The sequence below is a fragment of the Oratosquilla oratoria genome, chromosome 31, assembly GCF_046742065.1.
Source record: "Oratosquilla oratoria isolate Oo_2021 chromosome 31, ASM4674206v1, whole genome shotgun sequence".
NCBI classification, from domain to species: Eukaryota; Metazoa; Arthropoda; class Malacostraca; order Stomatopoda; family Squillidae; genus Oratosquilla; species Oratosquilla oratoria.
In genome coordinates this window covers 17,338,845-17,358,844 of record NC_134807.1, presented here as the reverse complement: position 1 = coordinate 17,358,844, position 20,000 = coordinate 17,338,845, and the positions used below count along the sequence as shown (strand labels likewise).

General features: G+C 40.5%; 1 protein-coding gene across 1 annotated transcript in view; it reads right to left on the bottom strand.

The window, feature by feature from the left end:
• The window catches only part of LOC143041459 (putative polypeptide N-acetylgalactosaminyltransferase 9), a gene marked incomplete at its 3' end in the record, with an annotated part of 182,772 nt that extends 165,591 nt beyond the window's left edge, over window positions 1-17,181 (bottom strand). The window contains 1 exon segment of the mRNA XM_076213355.1: window positions 16,964-17,181.
• Between the last annotated feature and the right edge of the window lie 2,819 nt (window positions 17,182-20,000).

Below are 20,000 nucleotides of genomic sequence, written 5' to 3'. Positions count from 1 at the left end.
TTTCTCCTTTCCACTAAACATCTCTCGTTTTGCCCATGCCTTTCCACCCTCTTCTCTTTCTATTTCTTTATTTTCCGCTCCCCTTCTATCCAAATTGGACAAATTTAGGTTTGAGAAGGAAATATGCAAGAACTGACTTACCAACAGAGTGGTTAACAAATGGAATAGACTTAGTAACATGTAGTGAGCGCTGAAGCAATGGGTTAAGAGAATATTCGGTAACTTCATAGATAGGGATGTCAGGTGGTAAGGGACATGGAACTGCCGAATGTAGGCCTTTTGGTCTTTTGCAGTCTCCCCCATTCTTACGTTCGTATGTATTTTCTCCACTCCCTTCCATCCCGCGCCTGCACCTCTGCCTCCTTTCCTCCCAAAGTTATTTATAATATTCCTATTTTCCTTTCCTGCATTTTCTTTCCTTCCCATTCATTTGTTTACATTCATATTCTCTTTATCTACTTTTTCGTTCTCTCTTATGTCCAAATAAAGTAACAACTCTATTCACCTCTCCGTTAATGTTCAACTGTTTTCACACTTAATTACCTAGTATCTTTCCTTCATTATAATCTATCAAATACAATTTTGTACACAATCCAGTCTCGTAATGAACTTTGTTAATCTTGTTTTTGTTGTACTAAAATAAATATTCCACCAATATTCACTGAGAAGCAAACACTTTTATTAACATAGCATTTCAATTACTATTTAACAATTCAAGCGCCCACCAGACACCAAATCCAATCCCATGTAGTTAAAATCTACCACCTCTTTCAGACTGACTGCTTCTATTTTATCTAATTTATAAAATATGTTTTCCGTTCTTCCTTCAGTCCTCAGTGCGACGTTATTCTTTTTATTTTTTGTTCATTTTTTGTTCTCTCATCATTCATTCTCTTACGGATCTTCCTCGGCGTTACCTCTTAATTCCTTCAGTTCTCCTTCGTTATCCCCCTTTCAATATTACATCGTCAGCAATGAATAAATCTATGTACCAATTCCATCTCCCTATACCTCCAAAATCATTCTGTCATGTTGAGACCGTGTTCTCATTTCTTTAGTAATTCCATGAATATGTCAAACAGCCACGCTGGCGCTACAAATCCTTGCTTCAGTTTCATCTCTACCTGAAACCATTTCGTCTCCTCTATGCATATATTTACATATACTCCAAACCCCAGGCACCCTGTTCCTCTTTGGCGACGCTAACTTTCTTACCACGCTACACAGGTCTATACGCACACACATACATACACACGCAGAAAGACAGAAAGAGGAAAGGAAGAGAGATAGAGAGGGAGAGAGGGAGAGAGAAAGGCCCATTCCCAAAGGCACAAAACCATAAACAGAGAGGATAAAAAACGCAATTGAAACCACTTTGAGGCTGTGCCCAGATTGAAAGCTTTTCTCTTTTCTTCCTTGTGGAGGGGAATTGTTGTTGTTGTTGGATTCTGTCTCTCTTCCCCAACAGCACTTCTGTCTTCTTTGCAGCAAGAGCGCTTTCCGTCTCTTAGATTCTGCATCGACGATTCCACATCCCCATCCATTCCAGCACCTGTTCACATTTCTCGATTCCTACGATAGGAGACTCTTCCAATCTCTCCACACTCTTCTCTTCCTCTCTCTTCCAGCTTTCCTTTTCCTCCCTTCTGATCCACTATTTCTAATCTTCTTTTCTTCCTCCGTTCTTCAACATTTACTTTCTGTCTTTTCATCTCCTTCTACTGTTATTCCTCCTCTCTCGCTTGCTCTTCTTCCTCCTCCTCTTTCTTCTTCTCCTCTTCTGCTCCTGCTTCTTCTCCTCCCCTTCCCCTTTTCCTTTTCATTTTGCATTTTTTTTGCTATTTTCTCACCATTTCCACCATTTTATTCTTTTTTCAGATCATTCCCTCTCCTTCTCTTTCTCCACTCCTGTATGATTTAGTGACTGCATGTTTAATGCAGTCTGTATTTTACGGACTCCTGTCACACATCATACTTTTACGATTGGAGAACATAAGAGAGAGAGAGAGAGAAATGGAGAAATACTTTTAACTTCTATTATTCCTCTACGCTGCTTCCCTACTTAAAGCTTTCTTCGATACAGCGTTGTCCCCAGGGGCAGGAGGACTTGCTATATTGGACAAAATACTCCTCTCCCTCCACCTCCACCTCCTCCCTTAACCTTTCAGTTTTCCCTCCTCACAAGCTTTCCTCGGAACAAGGCAGCTTGTTTTATGTCCTAATATCAAGGTGATGAAACTTCACGAAGGGTTCCGGGTCCCCACGAGGATTAGCAAAATCTGGACTAATTGAATGGCGCGTCTTTGCTCACAAGCGAAAATATGTGAACGCGCAGAGGCGAGCAATTTCCTCTCACAAGCACGTACGTGAAAAATGATACGACATGCAGTCGAACGCGCCACGTCTGAGATTTTTCGTAAGGTTTGTTTACATATTATCTCGATAATATATGCTACTAACTCCTTAAACTGTCATCGCAGCACCTTCGTTTCATGGTTGAAGTATGTATTCACTTCAATATAACTTTTTTGAAAAAAAAGTTGATATTCTGTAGTCACAAAGGACACGTCTGAGACTACAGACTCTTTAATTTATTATAGCAGTATTGTATTTTCGTTTCATAGTTATGTATTTCGTTAATTTATTTTTTTCTGAAATTTGACCCAAGTGGTCAAACTTCAGAAAAAAAATTATGAATATCAGGTCATCAGGATATTTTAACATAAACGAATTTCAGATAACTAATTTCATGGGAGTATTTTTTATGGTTTGGTTTCAAAATCATAATTAATACACAAGACACTTCTGGGTTATTTCCTGCATGAAAAATCATTACTCTTGAAGTACTCAGCAGCCCAGCACTGATGACAGCAGACATAAATCATCGTAATTATGAAAACCCCCAATTTTCACCTCTCTTAAAGGTCAACATCTGAACGTACGTTTCAGAACACAGGAAAATATAGAATAAATAGATAAATAATAATGAACAAGTAGAAAAGAAATTAAATAAATTAATAAACAAAAAAATTCACTAGTCATGGAAATATACGTTTCAACAATCAGAAAGTAATGAATGAATAAATAAATAAATAAATAAATAATAATGCAAGGTAAATAAGAAATTACATATAGATTAATAAATGAGTATATAAGCAATATATCAAACGACATGTCATATTCAGAAGAACCATTAAAGAAACTGCAGAACCTGAGCGATGGCAAGGCACTGCGCAGCTGACATCAAAAGAACACACGATCGTCGGTCGAAATATATAACATCCAACCATAACAAACCCACAGTGCACGACATTACAAGCACCATGCACCTTGGCATTTATCTACATATATATATATATATATATATATATATATATACACATATATACACACACATACATACAGTATACCAAAGGCTCTTTCCCCGTTACTCGCTCTACGAGGTGGCTTGGCATGAACGCCTTCGTCGAAGCTCGTGTGCTTACGATGGTATACTTTTGGTGACTTTATTCGCTGATTCTTAGGCTCGTTTCATATGTATCGACTTTTCGCCGTGCGCCGTCCACGACACGACGTCGTGCTTTCAAATAACCACGAGTGTCGATGGGCACTTTCACCCGTGGTCGTGACGTGTGAAAGCGTCTATGGACACCCATGCTTATTTTAGAGTACGACGTCGTGCCGTGGACGGCGCACGGCGAAAAGTCGATACGTGTAACACGAGCCTTATTTTCATCCAGACGCCTCTCCAGTGACCGTCACCCTTTCCTCTATTTCCACTTCTCGCATGATTTCATGTCCAACAGACATATCTCCTGCTGAGCGTGTCTACCCATCTACTTAAAACAGCCAATTTTATCATCCTTCAGAAACATTTCCGAATTATGGCGGTGCGTTACTGAAACACATTAGCGACTGCGATTACCAACTCGGAACACCTGCGACACCCGCCTGCATGACCTCACCAAGTCATTTCCATCAAATAAACATCCTAACATTCGTGCCAGGTAAAAATATATTAATCAGAATGCGCCAACGTAAGCAACTTGGTATGCCTATATATTCAGATAACGATTACCATATACATTTACTCAATCCATTAATTACACGCACACGCTCTCGTAGACTGGTGCGGTCCCAGCAGGACTGGGACTGGGACAGATAGAGAGGGAAGAGAGGGGAGAGAGAAAGAGAGGAGAAGGGGAGGGAGAGAGAAGGGGAGAGGGGGGAAGAGAGGGGGGAGAGAGAGGGGAAGAGAGGAGGTGAGAGAGGGGAAGAAAAGGGGAGAGAGGGGAGAGAGAAAGTGAGAGAAAGACAGAAAAGAGAGGCAGAGAAACAGAAAAAGAGAGAGACATAGAGACAGAGAAAGACAGAGAGAGAAGAGAGGAGAAAGAGATAGGAGAACAAGAGAAAGAGAGAAAGGACAAAGCGAGAGGAGAGAAAAAGGGAGGAAAGAGAAAGAGAGGGGAGAGAGAGAAGAAAGAAAACGAGAGAAAGAAGAGAAGAGAAAATGAAAGAAAAGAGAGGAAGAGAGAAAAAGAGGAGAAAATAGATATAGTAAGAGAGAGATCTACAGAGAGACAGAGAAAGAGAAAAAGAGTGAAGGGAGGAGAAAGAATGAGAGAGAGAATGGACAAAGTGAAAAGAAAGAGAAAAAGAGAAAAAGGGAGGAGAGACAGAGATAGAGAGAGAAGAGAGAGAGGAGAAAGAGGAGAGAGAAAAAGAGATAGTAAGAGAGAGAGACAGAGAAAAAGAAAGAGATGGGAGAGGAGAAAGGAGAGAGAGTGAAAGGACAAAGTGAGAGGAAAGAGAAAGACAGAGAAAAAGGGAGGAGCGAGAGAGGAGAGAGGAGAAAGAGAGGAGAGAAAAAGAAAAGAGAGGAGATTGTAAGAAAAAGAGAAAAATAGAAAGAGAGAGGAGAAAGAGATAAGAGAGAGAATGAGAAAAAGGATAAAGTGAGAGGAAAGAGAAAGAGAAAAAGGGAGGAGAGAAAGAGAAAAAGGGAGGAGAGAAAGAGATAGTGAGAGTGAGAGAGAAAGAGATAGTGAGAGTGAGAGAGAGAGAGAGAGAGAGAGAGAGAGAGAGAGAGAGAGAGAGAGAGAGAGAGAGAGAAGACAACCCCTACCACGCCCCAACTGCCCCCCTCCCCCAACCCGCCCACCTCCCTCTCTCGGGGTCTTCTTCTTCCTCTTCACTTGTATCGAAATGCTCCCAACTTTGGACGTTTTCAAATTCGCTTCCAGGAGTTCTAAAGTGTTTTAAATCCTTCAAAGGCCCTCTGGAAGGTTAAGAAGAGTTCCAAAGAATGCCGAGCAAGATGCTAGATAAGTCTTCGGTGACGTGGAACACAAAGCCCACGTCACCTAACGTCTGGCTGACAGAGAACAGGACGCTGAGGTACACGTAACCCCGTTAACTTTAACGCAACTTCTGCAGACTCTTAGTAGTAGAAGTAGAAGTAGTAGTAGTAGTAGTAGCAGTAGTGTAGTAGTAGTAGTAATAGTAGTAGCAACAGTAGTAGTAGCAGTAGTAGTAGTAGTAGCAGCAGCAGCAGTGGTGTAGTAGTAGTAGTAGTAGTAGTAGTAGTAGTAGTAGTAGCAGCAGTAGTGTAGAAGTAGTAGTAGCAGCAGTAGTGAAGTAGTAGTAGTAGTAGAAGTAGCAGCAGCAGTAGTGTAGTAGTAGAAGTAGCAGCAGCAGTAGTGTAGTAGTAGTCGTAGTAGTAATAGTTGTAGCAGCAGCAGTAGTGTATTAGTGGTAGCAGTAGTAATAATACCAGAAACAGTAACACTAATTCCACAGAGACGTGTCACGTGACCCCGGCAAAAAGTCTAATAACATTCGTGTTAGGTTCAATAAGGAAACAGGCAAGAACCGGTTTACCAACAGAGTGGTTAGCGAATGGGATAGACTTAGTAACCACTTAGTGAGCGGTGAAACAATGGGTTATTTCAGAGGAAGACGAGGTACTTCTATGTACAGGGAGACATGTGTTCAAGGACATGGAACTGCCTAGCTTAGGCTTAAGGTCTCTTACAGTCGCCTCTTATGGTCTTCTGATTCTCACGTGGCACCGTGAGACCAGAGTGAGAGTTCAGGACTTTGGCGACGTGGAGGCAATCATTCTGAACGTGGCCACGAGACCAAATGGGTGCTTAACCCGCGGCAGCACCTGTGACACAGTAACACACCTCGTGGAGTACGAAGAGAAGAAGGATATGAAGAGGAGGAGGACGAAAAGGAGGAAAAAGAAGAGGAAAAAGAAGAGGAAAAGGAGGAGGGTGAAGATGAAGGGGAGAGGAAGGGGGGGAGCAGGGATGGGAGGGGAGGTGGAGGAGAGGGAGGTGGAGGAGAGGGAGGTGGACTCAGTAACACCTCCAGGAAGATGAGGATGAAGGTGAAGGGGAGTAGGGAGTGGAGTGGGAGAGGGAACTGGAGGAGAAGGTAAGGTGATGGGGCGTAGAGGGGAGGGGAGGGGACGTAGAGGGGAGGTGAGGGGAGGTGGACGGAAGGGGAGGGGGAGGTCGAGGGGTGAGAGGTGCAGGGTGAGGGGGTGTAGGGGATGGGAGGGAGAAGATAAGGAAAGGGGTGAAGGGAAAGGAGGGGAGGGTAGGCTAGGGTAGGGTAGGGTAGGGTAGGATAGGATTGGATCAGTACAGAAGAGTTGGGGAGGGAGAGAGCATAGGAAAGCATAGAGGAACGGAAGGGAGGGGAAAGGTGAGGGAAGGAGGGGAAAGGAGAAGTGAAGAGAGCAAAAAGGAAGAGGAGAGGAGAAATGTGATGAGATGGAAGAGTAATAGAGAGAGAGAGAGAGAGGCATTGAGGTAGAAAGTGATGCGGTGTTCAAACTAAAGGAAAGAAAGGATGGGAAAAATAAAGAGAAAAAGGAGGGAGGAAGGGGAGAAAGAGGCGTAGGAGGAGGAGGAGGCGTAGGAAGAGGAGGAGGAGGAGGAGGAGGAGGAGGAGACAAAGAGGAAACTGAGAGAAAGAGGAGGAGGAGAGAAAGTGGCTGAGAAGGAGAGAAAAACACAGAGGCGACAAAGGAAGAGGAGGAGGAGAAGATGGAGAGAAGAAGAGGAAGAAAGAGGAGAAGAGAAAGAGGAGGATGAGGAGAGAAAAAGGAGAAAAAGAAGAAATGGAAACGAGAGAGTGAGATTTATCAGCAGTAAGTAGCGCGTGGATCAAAGAGCTGAAGTCACGGAAGGTGTGTGTGTGCGTGCAGGGAAGACTCAAGTTGGGTAGCAGAACGGAAGGACAGTGCAAGTTAAAAAAAAAAAAAAAAAAAAAGTGGTAAATCATTTCCAAGCATAAAAGAACCTGAAATGACTTGGCCCGTGTCACAGAAGTCCTTGAAGTGTCGACTACATAAAACATGCAGTCAATAATCCCATCCGGGGAAGGAGGAAGAGGAGGAGGAAAAGAAAGGAGAAGAAAGAAGAAGAAAAAAAAAGGCGAGGTGGAGGTTCTGGAAAGGAGGAGGGTGAGTACGAAGAGCTGGCAAAGAAGATTGGAAGGAGCAGAAGAAAGAGGAAGATAGGAATAAAAAGGATGAACATGAATAGGAGAGAAGTAGGAGGAGGAGGAGATGAGGAGAAAAGGAGGAGGTGGCGACGGATGACAAGAAGGATGCGAAGGTTGAGGAGCAGGATGAAGAGGAGGAGGATGGAAGAAAGAGGTGTAGGTAGTGGGTGAGGACAAGGATGACGCAGAGGTGGAGGAGGAGGAGGAGGAGGAGGAGGAGGAGGAGGAGGAGGAGGAGGAGGAGGAGGAAGAGGAGGCTGGGAGTGGGAGGTGGGACATTGCGTGGAAAGTGTTTTGGGAAGAGCACCTCGGAAATGAAGCGATTTCAAAGCCGGAGATTACTACGGCGCCAAGAGGCACCTTCCTCTTACTGGGCAAGGACTGTGTGTGTGTGTGTGTGTGTGTGTGTGTGTGTGTGTGTGTGTGTGTGTGTGTGTGTGTGTGTGTGTGTGTGTGTGTGCGTGTGAGTGGTTCACTAAGGTCTTTTGGATCACGTGTTGGACTCGTGATCGACAGCTATTACCCTTCCGGAAAAGAACTCAAGAGCTCATATATGACCGACCTATGGGTAATGCTGTGACCTTACACGCACACAACTCCTCGACCACGAGAGTTGGAGTAACGGCTCGCAGCGCAGCGATACTGAAATTATTTCAGCCCTGGGCGGGATTCGAAACCGGACCGCCATGTGTATGTGTGTGTGTGTGTGTGTGTGTGTGTGTGTGTGTGTGTGTGTGTGTGTGAGAGAGATCCCGACGGAGGTCACGGAGGTCAGAGGTTGGGTCAGGGTTTGGGGTTGGTCAGGTTAGGTCAGGTCAGGTTGAGGTCAGAGGCTGGGGCAGGGGTTGGAGGGGTTATGGGTGTGGTCGGACATGTTGCTGAGGACGTCAGGATGGGGTTCAGGGTGGGGTTCATGGTGACAAGGTCCCAAGGTCCTCAAGTTCACAACGTTACCAAAAACCACAAGAACAGTGACGTTCACACCCCGTGGATTGCTACAGAAGGAAGGATGCAGGGAGGGAAGGTGGTACACGCAATATCATAGGCACTGTCAGATTCCCATACTGTTGTTTAGAAGGCTATATTGTGTGTACAATCATCCTCACATTCACTATTGTCGCCGATCGTCAATGGAAGTTGTCCTTGACTTCGTAGTTACAGGTGACCACCAGATTATATGTTTCGATATACGGTCAATATCCTCTCTCTCTCTCTCTCTCTCACACACACACATATACATATGTTAGCCTTTTCCTCGGATAGTTATTTATGTAATATATTTATTATTAATAACGTTCTATTTCTTCATAATTCTGACATTTTTATGGATAGGTTTTACTAAGATGCTTTGAAAATTAAATAAAAGAAGTTGTGAAATTACAGGACTTTTGAGAATAACTGTATTTATTTATGAGGTGTTTACGGTAAGAGGCGTTTAGCAGCTCAGGTCAGGAGCTAACATCGGGAGCCACTGGGTTCGAACTCGGGCCTACGAGGTTTCATGCGAAGTCTACTCTAAAGAGTGACGTGGAACGGATCGCTGATATATCAAGACAGCAGGGCAGGACTCGTAGAAATGGATTTAAATTGGACAAATTTAGGTTTTAGAAGGAAATAGACAAGAACTGGTTTACCAATAGAGTGGTAAACGAATGGAATAGACTTAGTAACCACACAGTGAGTGCTGAAACAATGATTTGTTGTTTTAAGAGATATTTATGGATAGGAATGAAAGGTGGTAAAAGACATGGAACTACCTATAGCAGAAAATCTGGGTCAGATGTGTATGTAATTAATTTAGAAGACAACTTAACTGTACTGAGCTAATTTGACCTCAAGGAAAAACATGTTGTGTGTACCAAATTCGCTATTCGGGACAGTCTCACAATGACTAATCCAAGATGGCCGCCAGTAACCATCTTGATAATATAATTTTTTGAGTTACTTACTACAAAGTATGTGCAATACCTCATTTAAGAGGTTTTGGGGGTGGGGAATCCATTAGAGGCATCAGTTTCATGACTGAAGGCCAAGGTAACAAGTTTGGGTGAAGATCAAGGTCAAAATTCACAAAAAAAAAAAAAAAAAAAAAAACTTTAACAAACACCGTGAAGAAAACAAAAACCTCAACCTCAAACATAAAATGATGTGGTTGGGAAATCTATACAATTTAAGATATAAGAAAACAAGCATTTGATTGATATAAAGAAATTGCATTTTCAATCATACATGTATTATGATCGTTGGAACGCTAAAAAGTGAAAAATACACAACAACACTTGTTACTCATTATGAGTATGATGACTGGAAAGAATTGGCAGAGGATAGAACCATCTGAAGAGGCATAGTGACAGCGGTGAAGGGCCGTCCGGCCTGACAACCAACAGAGTAAGAGAGAGTAAAGTATGATGATCATTGTTCAGGGAGTGATAGGATTTTTACAATGATCACCTCCCTTGCATTTGCAGGATTTGCAGCAAAAGACCCCAGCTACCCGGTAGGGACACACCATCTTGCGTACACACTTGCCACACATACAAGTATCTGGGAGACCTTCTGGTTTTGAGATCACAATATCAGGGTCTAATAAATTGTTTCTTCTTACAAATCCACAAGACTCAGGGTAGCATCTCTAAATGGGGTTTGAACTCAGAGCTGTTTGTAAAAGGTTCGTTGGACAGCTTTCCTTGCATTAGTGTGAGTGCTATGGGTTTTCTCAAAGCCCATTTTGAGGGGACCAGTCAATATGGCTATTGACGCTCATCTTGGATTGGTAGTTTTGAGGCTGTTTGCCCCCGATAGCAAATTTGCCATATATATTAATTTATTCCTTTGGGTCAATTTGACTAAGAACAGTTGAGTTATCCTTTCAGAAATTAAGTACATATATATCTGACACAGGTCCTAGACTACTAGTGTAGGCCTTATGGTCTCTTGCAAGAAGAAGATTGAATGAAGAAACGTTAGAAATATTTATAACCGTTTCTTACCTAATACCTGAATGTTATCTACAAAGGTTCTGAAGGGAGATAACAACGGTGTCCAGAGGTCCACGATAGTTCTCCGAATTGGGAATCACCAAAATTGGGATAACTTCAATATTTGGAAAAAAAAAAAAAAAAAACTTTTCGAAATCTAGAAAGCCCCAAATACCAGAAACTTATGTCTAGTATTCGGGTGAACATCAACTAGGCTATTTTAGTTCAGAATACTGTGTATACAGTATTTCAGAACTATCCCAATAAATAGAACTACTTGCAATACACTAATACGACTCAAGTTGAACATTAAACACAATGCTGCGAGACACTAAACACGTTAACAAAATAATAAAATAAAACAACGAATTACCTACTGAGGTCACATGAAGCATAACCTACGTTAAACATTACCCACACCGGTACGAGTCGCTACACGTGTAAATAAAACAGCAAAATAGAACAAGCAAACAAAATACAAACAACAAATTACCTGCTGAGACCACATGAAGAAGAATGTATGGCGGACAACGTCACCCGCCGCTGACGATACGGAAGGAAAATTTTGGGAGAGGAGTGCTAACGGGCAATGTCCACCAGGTTACATACACCTCAACTGATTAATTCGCTTGAAGCGGGAGCCGGCAAACCCGAGCTGGTATATCACACCTGTGACAGGCACAGCTGTGGCGTAATTTTTGGACCCACTGCACACTCACTATCTGTGTATGCTAACATCATCCCCCAACTAATGCCTACTCGTTATCGTGTTGCCTCTTGTGTACACTGTGAAAAAGTATACATACCCACCATATATTATATATATATATATATATATATATGTATATATATATATATATATATATATAATATATATTATGTATATATATATATATATGTATATATATATATATATATATATATATATATATATATATAATATATATATACCCGAGTTCAAAGCTCGCGGAAAGCCAGGCCTGACCGAATTGCGTCGCCGTTATAAGATATGTTCTATATCCTCATACATACTGTATACATATATATACATGTATATATACTTGTATTTATAAATGTGTATATATATAAATGTATATATAAGACATATACATAATATATACATACATATATACGTGCATACGTCCCACTGACTTTCACTCCACGATTTCCACTTGTAATTAATACTTAAAATGTCAACAGAGAGAAGGAGTCTTAATTTGCTAATAGACCAGGCATATATGAGGAAGGTGACTGATTTAAGAGCTGAAGATGAACGTAATCAGGCAATCTGATGGAATGCTGTGACCATATAAACGCACACAACTCTTTGCCCAACAAAGCGAGGTACCGCCTTGCATTAATGAGATATTTTTCAGCCCTGGGCGGGAACTGAATTCATGTTGCCATCTAAGTAGTCCTTAGGCCTTCATAGCCACCAACCGGATATCTAAACATAGACTAGGGACGCCAACAGGATATTATTCCTTTTGGGCATTTCATAATTTTTGTTATCATTATTTTTGTTAGCATTTATGCCAAATTCAAATATATGTAAAAATTTTCATGTATGTCATTGATTGTGAATTAGTATTCCTAGTTATTGCGGTATATAAATTAGTTCGAAAGCGTCCCTCCTGAGGACTATAGGTATTCTAGGCCTCGGGAGGGAAGAGGACGGGATTTGTAGAGTTCAGTTTTCCTGCAGGAAGTTAGCCTGAACCTCTCGCATCATAACAATGAGTCATTCATTTGGTGAGTAAAACCCGAAAATGGTTTTTGTGACTTTAATCTTATCCGCCACACTCATCACACACATCGCTGATTTAACAGACGAGCGCAGTACCACTCAGACCAGCAAGCTTTGCCTCACTCCTGTGTATGTCTGTGTGTAATTCACCTTGGTCTTGGATCACGTGTTGGACTCGTGATCGACAGTTATTACCCTCCCGGGGGAGAGCTCAGAGCTGGTATGACCGATCTATGGGTAATACTGTGACCTTACACGCACACATACACACAACTCCCCGTCCACGAGACTTGGAGTAACAACTCGCAGCGCAGCGATATTGAAATTATTTCAGCCCTTGGGCTGGATTGGAACCCGGACCGCCGTAGTGGCAGGCGAGAACTCTAACCATTGAACCACGAGGTTGTGTGTGTGTGTGTGTGTGTGTGTGTGTGTGTGTGTGTGTGTGTGTGTGTGTGTGTGTGTGTGTGTGTGTGTGAGCTCGCTCAAACGCGTGTGAAATTGCTGTTCTTATCCACTGATATTGGTACCGTCACCTGATAAAGCAGACATTTTATCAGACTTTATTCCGGATCCACTCCTCTGGCAGCGGCTTAATGTCACTCACCAAAAGTTTTCTTCGAAGGAAATGCCAAAACATTTTACTTCTCACTTTACTCTTTTAACATTTCACACTGAGGAAATGTTTTTGGCCACAGTGAAAATAAAAAGAAAATAGTCAGATATATCGTTTGTCACGACAGCCTCACTAAAACCATCATGCAAGGGGATGGGTTTAAATTGGACACATATAGGTTTAATTAAGGAAATAGGCACGAACTACTTTACCATCAGTATGGTTAATGAATGGAATAGATTTAGTAATCAAGTAGTGAGTGCTGAAACAATTGGATGTTTTAAGAGAAGATGAATTAATTTTATGGATGGAGATGACGGGTGATAAGGGACATGGAACTGTCTAGTGAAGGACTTAGGGTCTCTTACAGTCTAAAAAGGCGGGGGAGGAGGGCGTGTAACATCACTATTATTATTTATATATTTAAATGCTTTTCTCAGTTATTGTTATTAATATTATCACTCGTATATTATTGTCATTATCATTATTATCTTTATTACATTATTATCATTATTATCATCATCATCATTTCCTTTTTCCTCCTTTCTTTTCATTATTTCTTTTTATTGACTGGGAACTTTATCAAATGCCTTGTTTATGTCTGGTATTTCTTTCCAGCACTTCCCAGTGTCCACCAGCACTTGTGTGAAGATGGGCGAACTGCTCCAACCTAACCTTTCCACCGCGAAGAGTTTACGTCAATCTCAAGACGAGTCTACAGTGAGGTGTATCTAATCTCCTCCTCCTCCTCCTCTCTCACTCGCTTATGTCGCAATCTGTTGGATTCGCATCCGAGCAGATATGTGCGTCTTCAACGAAGAAGGTTCTACAGCTACGATTTCTACATACTTTCTTGTCTTTGTTCTGAGTTTGTCTACAAGGTCCATCCGAAGGTTACGACATGCTAATAATCTCTTCTCTCTCTCTCTCTCTATCTCTCGCTCTCTTGCATCTTCCCCCCCCACACACACTTAGTCTTTCTTGCTCTATAATATGATGGCACTGCCTCTGTTCTTAAACTTTATATAAGTTTTACATCACTATATATATATATATTTTTTCCAAATTACCAATGGAAAAAGAGAGACATAATTACACTGGTGTATTACATCCTTGGACATACGAAGCAGTATACGGAAGTAATTCTACCTATTTTCTTTCCTCGAGTGGTAATTTTACGTGCGTGCATTAGAGAAGCTGCTTCAGAACTCAATTCTTTCTATCTTCTTTCCACCTACCAACCAACCTACAACCTGGAGACTTTAAAAATGGAGGAAGGAGGAGCAAAACTCTTTTCCCCGCGGACACTCGTTCCTGAAATGCCATTTCTCTTCCCTGCATTTTCAACAATAATGTTTCGTAGTGCATTTTTTTTTCTTTTTTACTCAAGCCATTTTGTGATTGAGGAAGAATGCGCGCGCGCACGCACACACACACACACACACACACACACACACACACACACCCTGACAGACATATATTACATTAAAAAGTATATATATATAAACACATATATACACACACGCACATACACAACAATCTAGAATAGAGCACATTCAATGCCAATATTACAAAACCCGAACCACAAGAAAACCCAGCATACTGCAGACCAGACCAACCCCATTTCTATCTACCATATCTAAGGTGATGGAAAACTTATCTTAGAAACACAACTAATCTACTCGATTTCCCAGAACCAACATGGACTGAAATTGTGACAGCATATTTCTCACAAAGAACAAGTGCTGAAGGACACTAAAAATAAATAAAATAAATAAATGAATAAATAAATAAATAGATAAATAAATAAATAAATAATAATGATGATTGATGATGATGATGATATGGTTTAACGTCACAAAGTCCTCCCCTATCGGAAGGCTAGGACGATGCCCCTCACAGAGGGCTTAGTAGCGTGGAATTTAATGAACCATGTCCTTGGTTCAGCTTTGCCGGTGGCAGGATTTGAACCGTCATCCCCTCGATCTTCGCCGCAAGTAACGACGCAGCAATAATAATAATAATAACAATAATAATAATAATAATAATAATAACAATAATAATAATAACTGAGACAAACATTCACAACAATGACGAAAAATGGCTAACAACCTTCTTAGCTGGAAGACTGTGCAGAGTAATCCAAAAGGATTAAACTTGAAGGAAATGAGACTGTACAATGGAGCCTCCCTAGGAACGATACCCACTTGCATCATTACCCAACTTCTTCACAAGTGATTTTCCAACACAATATCAAACTCATAAAACCAAAGTGCTCACCCACCCAGAGAGATGACCCTATGATGACAATAAAAAGGAATACAAAGAAGATGCAATCAGTTACAGACCTATTAGTCCTCACGGGGCCGTTTGCGAATAGAAAGGAGTTTTAAACAAGGGAAACAATTAAGAAGCAGTGACTTGATTTAAGTGTATGGGCTCACGATTCAGAGAAATAACTTAGATCGGGGATGGGTTCCATATATTCATCTAGACTTTTTTTTTTTTAAAGTGTCAATTGTATTTGAATTCACAACATGAACGGATAGTTTGTTCTAAACATTTACAGATCGGTTTAAGAAAAAAATATCATTGGTGTTTGATCTCTTGTAGAATATTTTGTATCCATTATTTCTTGTGATATCACTACAGAGTTAACACAACACATACAAAATAGTTGCTAACAATACCCAAGCCTCCTTAGACAAACTACAACAATGGCTAAAGAAAAGAAAACAGAATGGAGGCCTTCCCTAAATAAATATCAGTAACCTTACTCAATCCAGAAAAACATAAACCTCTCTCTCTCTCTCTCTCTATATATATATATGTATATATATATATATATATATATATATATATATATATATATATATATACACTCCATTTTTAAAATTGTAAATAGAAAAATAGTAAAAAAAAATCCTAGACTTCAATTTGGATACATTACCTTAACCCAACACCTCAACAAGACAAACACACGAAGTTCAGTAAGAAGCACGGGTTTTGGTCAACAGAAAGAAACGCCAAACAAAATCTTCAAACAGTTCTTGAGGATGTCACTCGACTATGCTCCTATAGCATAGTTCACAACATTCAGTAAAAACATCGACACCATACAAACATTACAAAATATTGAGAACAACCATAGAGTAGAGCAAACCACTCCAATAGAGAATCTGTACACAAAACCAAAACACTCCCAAGAGTTAGCGCATATGAATGATGTATAATTACAGTGTTCTAGAAAAGAACCTTCAACCCAACATCACATAACGACAACCAGATGAACACAAAAATACTACACCAGCAGCATACTACTGAAACAACAACTTATCACCTACACCACACAATACATCTACTTAAAAGCATAATTCATTTTCAGGTTACAAAACAATACAAGAGTGATGCGGACAGTGTCAGCATATTAAAACAGCAGGTCAGGATTCGTAGTATTGGATTTAAATTGGACAAATTTAAGTTTGAGAAGAAAATAATCAAGAATTGGTCTACCAACATAGTGATTAACGAATGGAATAGACTTATTAACAATGTAGTGAGTGCTGAAACAATTCATTGGTTAGATATAACTTTACGGATAGGGATGGCGGGTGTAGGGGACATGGAACTGCCTAGTGTAGGCCTCATGGTTCCTTGTAGTCTCCTCCGTTCTTATATTCCCAAAACAAGCACTTCGAAACTGATCACCAAACTCCGTACTCCACAAAACCGCTCAAGATATTACGGAAGCCCTCAAGAAATATTCCCTCCACCTCCAAAAAATATTCCTTCCACTAAATTTATCTACCTATCTATATACCAAGGACTTCCTCCCCCTTATAAGGGGGGTGGCCAAGTCAAAAGCACGCACGCACTAGAATGATACCAATACAGAATAGTCTTGGCTACCAAAACAAAAGGCTTCAATTGGAACCATCATACAGAAGACATTGAGCATGTCATATTACACTATTCCACCTTAGCAACTCCCAAACAACAAAATATTATTTTATATTATATAAATATATATATATATATATATATATATATATATACACGCACACACATATATACACAGAGAATAACATCATATCTATTACTTACATGCGTCCAGTGCCGACGACATCAACACACATACAGTATTTATTTATGGTTATATATCCAAGTACACACAAATTCTCATACTGGATGGCACACACAAATAAATGCACAATTCAGACGTTTACACACACAGCGTAAGTGGTAAGAGCTTTACGAATGCAACAGTTGGCTTTGTAGTCGTCCCCCCCAGGCCAAGTGCGCGCGTTCTTTCCCCCACTAGTGATAACTGAACACTGACACCTCACTCGTTGTACTGTGTGTGTGTGTGTGTGCTAGTGTGTGTGTGTGTGTGTGTGTGTGTGTGTGTGTGTGTGTGTGTGTGTGTGTGTATGTATATATGTATGTGTGCATTTGTGTTTGTGTGGGTGTGAATGTGTCCGTGCATATATATATATATATATATATATGTGTATATACTTATATATATGTATATATAAACAAATATATATATATATATACATATATATATATATATATACATATATATATATATATATATATATATATGTGTGTGTGTGTGTGTGTGTGTGTGTGTGTGTGTGTGTGTTTGTGTGTGTACTCGTGAATTTGTGTGTGTGTGTGTGTGTTAGTGTGTGTGTATGGGTCCGTGCATGTGTGTATATATATTATGTATGTATGTATGTGTGTGTGTGTGTGTGTGTGTGTGTGTGTGTGTGTGTGTGTGTGTGTGTGTGTGTGTGTGTGTGTGTGTATATGAATGTGTGCGCGAGTGTATATCACTATGACAGTCTGTATTCCTACGTACAAGATCGATTTCCCTCATTTCAATCACATTTTTTCGTAACCGGACGAACAAATATTACTGGTTTGCTGTTTACAAGGTGATCTGATTTTAGACTTATATATTACCGATGCATATCTGTTTTGTTAGTGATGGGGCTGCAGTAAGTAACTGTTATCTTCATTCATGCTGTTTGTGTATGTTCCCTCAGAGCTCTGATCTCTACATACGATACCGATACCTGATACCCATTACAAATTACCAAAGCTTTATGCTGCACAGGATGATCAGCATTACATTCATGTCATCATGAAATAAATGAAATTAATAAATAAACAAAATAAAGGTCTAACCAGGAGGAGATTCTTTGTAAAGGTAAAGAAGCTCATCACGAAATAACGACTAAGTTAACCTTAGCTAACTTACTTTATTTAACTTAGCTAACTTAACAAATTTAGCTAACCGTCTTTCCAGCGACCATCCCCAGCCTGGTTAGAAACTACATCACCCGGTTCTATTTATGTATGATTTCTTCAAAGAACACTAGACATCCTTCATCATCCTTCATTCAATATCGATCTCTACTTACAGTCCATTTGGCATGACTTGGTAAAGATTTATTACAGAAAATAGATGAACATCTTTCCGTAATACACACATCAGCATAATAGAGAAAAAAATAGGAAATAGAAAAGTAACTCAATGAGATCACACAATTACAAAGCATTTGGCAAAACTGAAGGAAATATATTTCTGTCACGTTTTCATGAACTACCTATAGACACCTGCAAACTACAGTACTCACAACACCTGTAACATGAGATCCGAAACAGACACTGATTCCCTGTTCACACTAGCGGTTTGAACCGCGGTGGTTCAATGACAGTGTAAATCAATGGACGCGTTCACTCACAACCGCGGATGTTTTCCTTGACAATGCGCTACCGCCGCGGTTTCCGATCGATTCAAACCGCTAATGTGAACAGGGCAACTAGTACCTTTTGCATGCAGAGACCACATTAGTACATAAACAGTCCATCTGCACTTTAAGCAATCTGCGTGCACCTAGACCGACGCTTGACAGGGCATATCGCTGCGGAGCGAGCCAACGGAGATAAGATAAGAGGAACCCCAGACCTTGTGGGGCCAGCCGGCTCTGCGGTAGCGCGCGCGTCTGGTAACCCCATAGGGATTTCGGGAGTGTGTTCGAATCCTGGCAACAACGCAGATGTTAGGAAGGGCTTAGGAAAGGCTTCATCCACTCTGAGTAATGGCCCCCGACCTCTGTTGACCTTGGATCTGAGGTGACCTCAGTTTGCTCCTGGTATCGTCAGTGATGTGGCTGTAGCGTGGACACCGTCCCTACTGTCTTCATGTGTGAACTGTTCTGGCCCCGCAAAACCACGAAAAAGAGGAAGAAGAAGAAACGGAAGACTTAAGTAAATAAAGGGAGAGTGCAAGCATGGAGGGCGAGAATTACCCCGAAGCAACTAGAAATTGAATATGAAGGTAAAGAAATAAAACGAAGGGCCGGAACACAGAAAGGAAAATACGTTGGAAAACACTTGCTTGGCAATGCAGAAAAGAGGAATCTAACATGAACAAGTAACAAATATAAAGACATTAAAAGTAAACAAATAAATAATAATAATAAATAAAAAATATATATATAAAAAGAAGAAAATGAAATTGTCCCGGCTGAAAATACAACGCAGACAACATAAAATATGAATATAAAAAATAAGAACACGGTATATATGAAAACGCTATTCTCAGGGAAAAATACAAAATAAAGATGTGACAGAAACATAAGACTAATATGCAGGATTAGGGTACATGGAGGGGACCAACACGTGGGAATAAACAGAGCAAGAAACCGAAGGAAAGAGAATATACAAATATCACGACAACAATTGAGTTGAGGGTAGATATAAAAATTCAAGTAAAAGGTATATGTGTAAATAAAATATTACATACACACACACACACACACACACATATATATATATATATACACACACACACACACACATATATATATATACACACACACACACACACACACACACACACACAAAGTACAATACATTACATGATATAGGAATCAGGGTCAAGGAAAAAACATGGCATTACATTTGAGAGAGAGGGAGAGGGAAAGAGTAAGGATGAGAGAGAAAGAAAGAGAGACAGATAGAGACAGAGACAGAGAGAGAGGGAAGAGAGGGAAGAGAGGAAGAGGTGAAAGAGGGAAAGGGGAGAGAAAGAGAGAGAGAGAGAGAGAGAGAGAGAGAGAGAGAG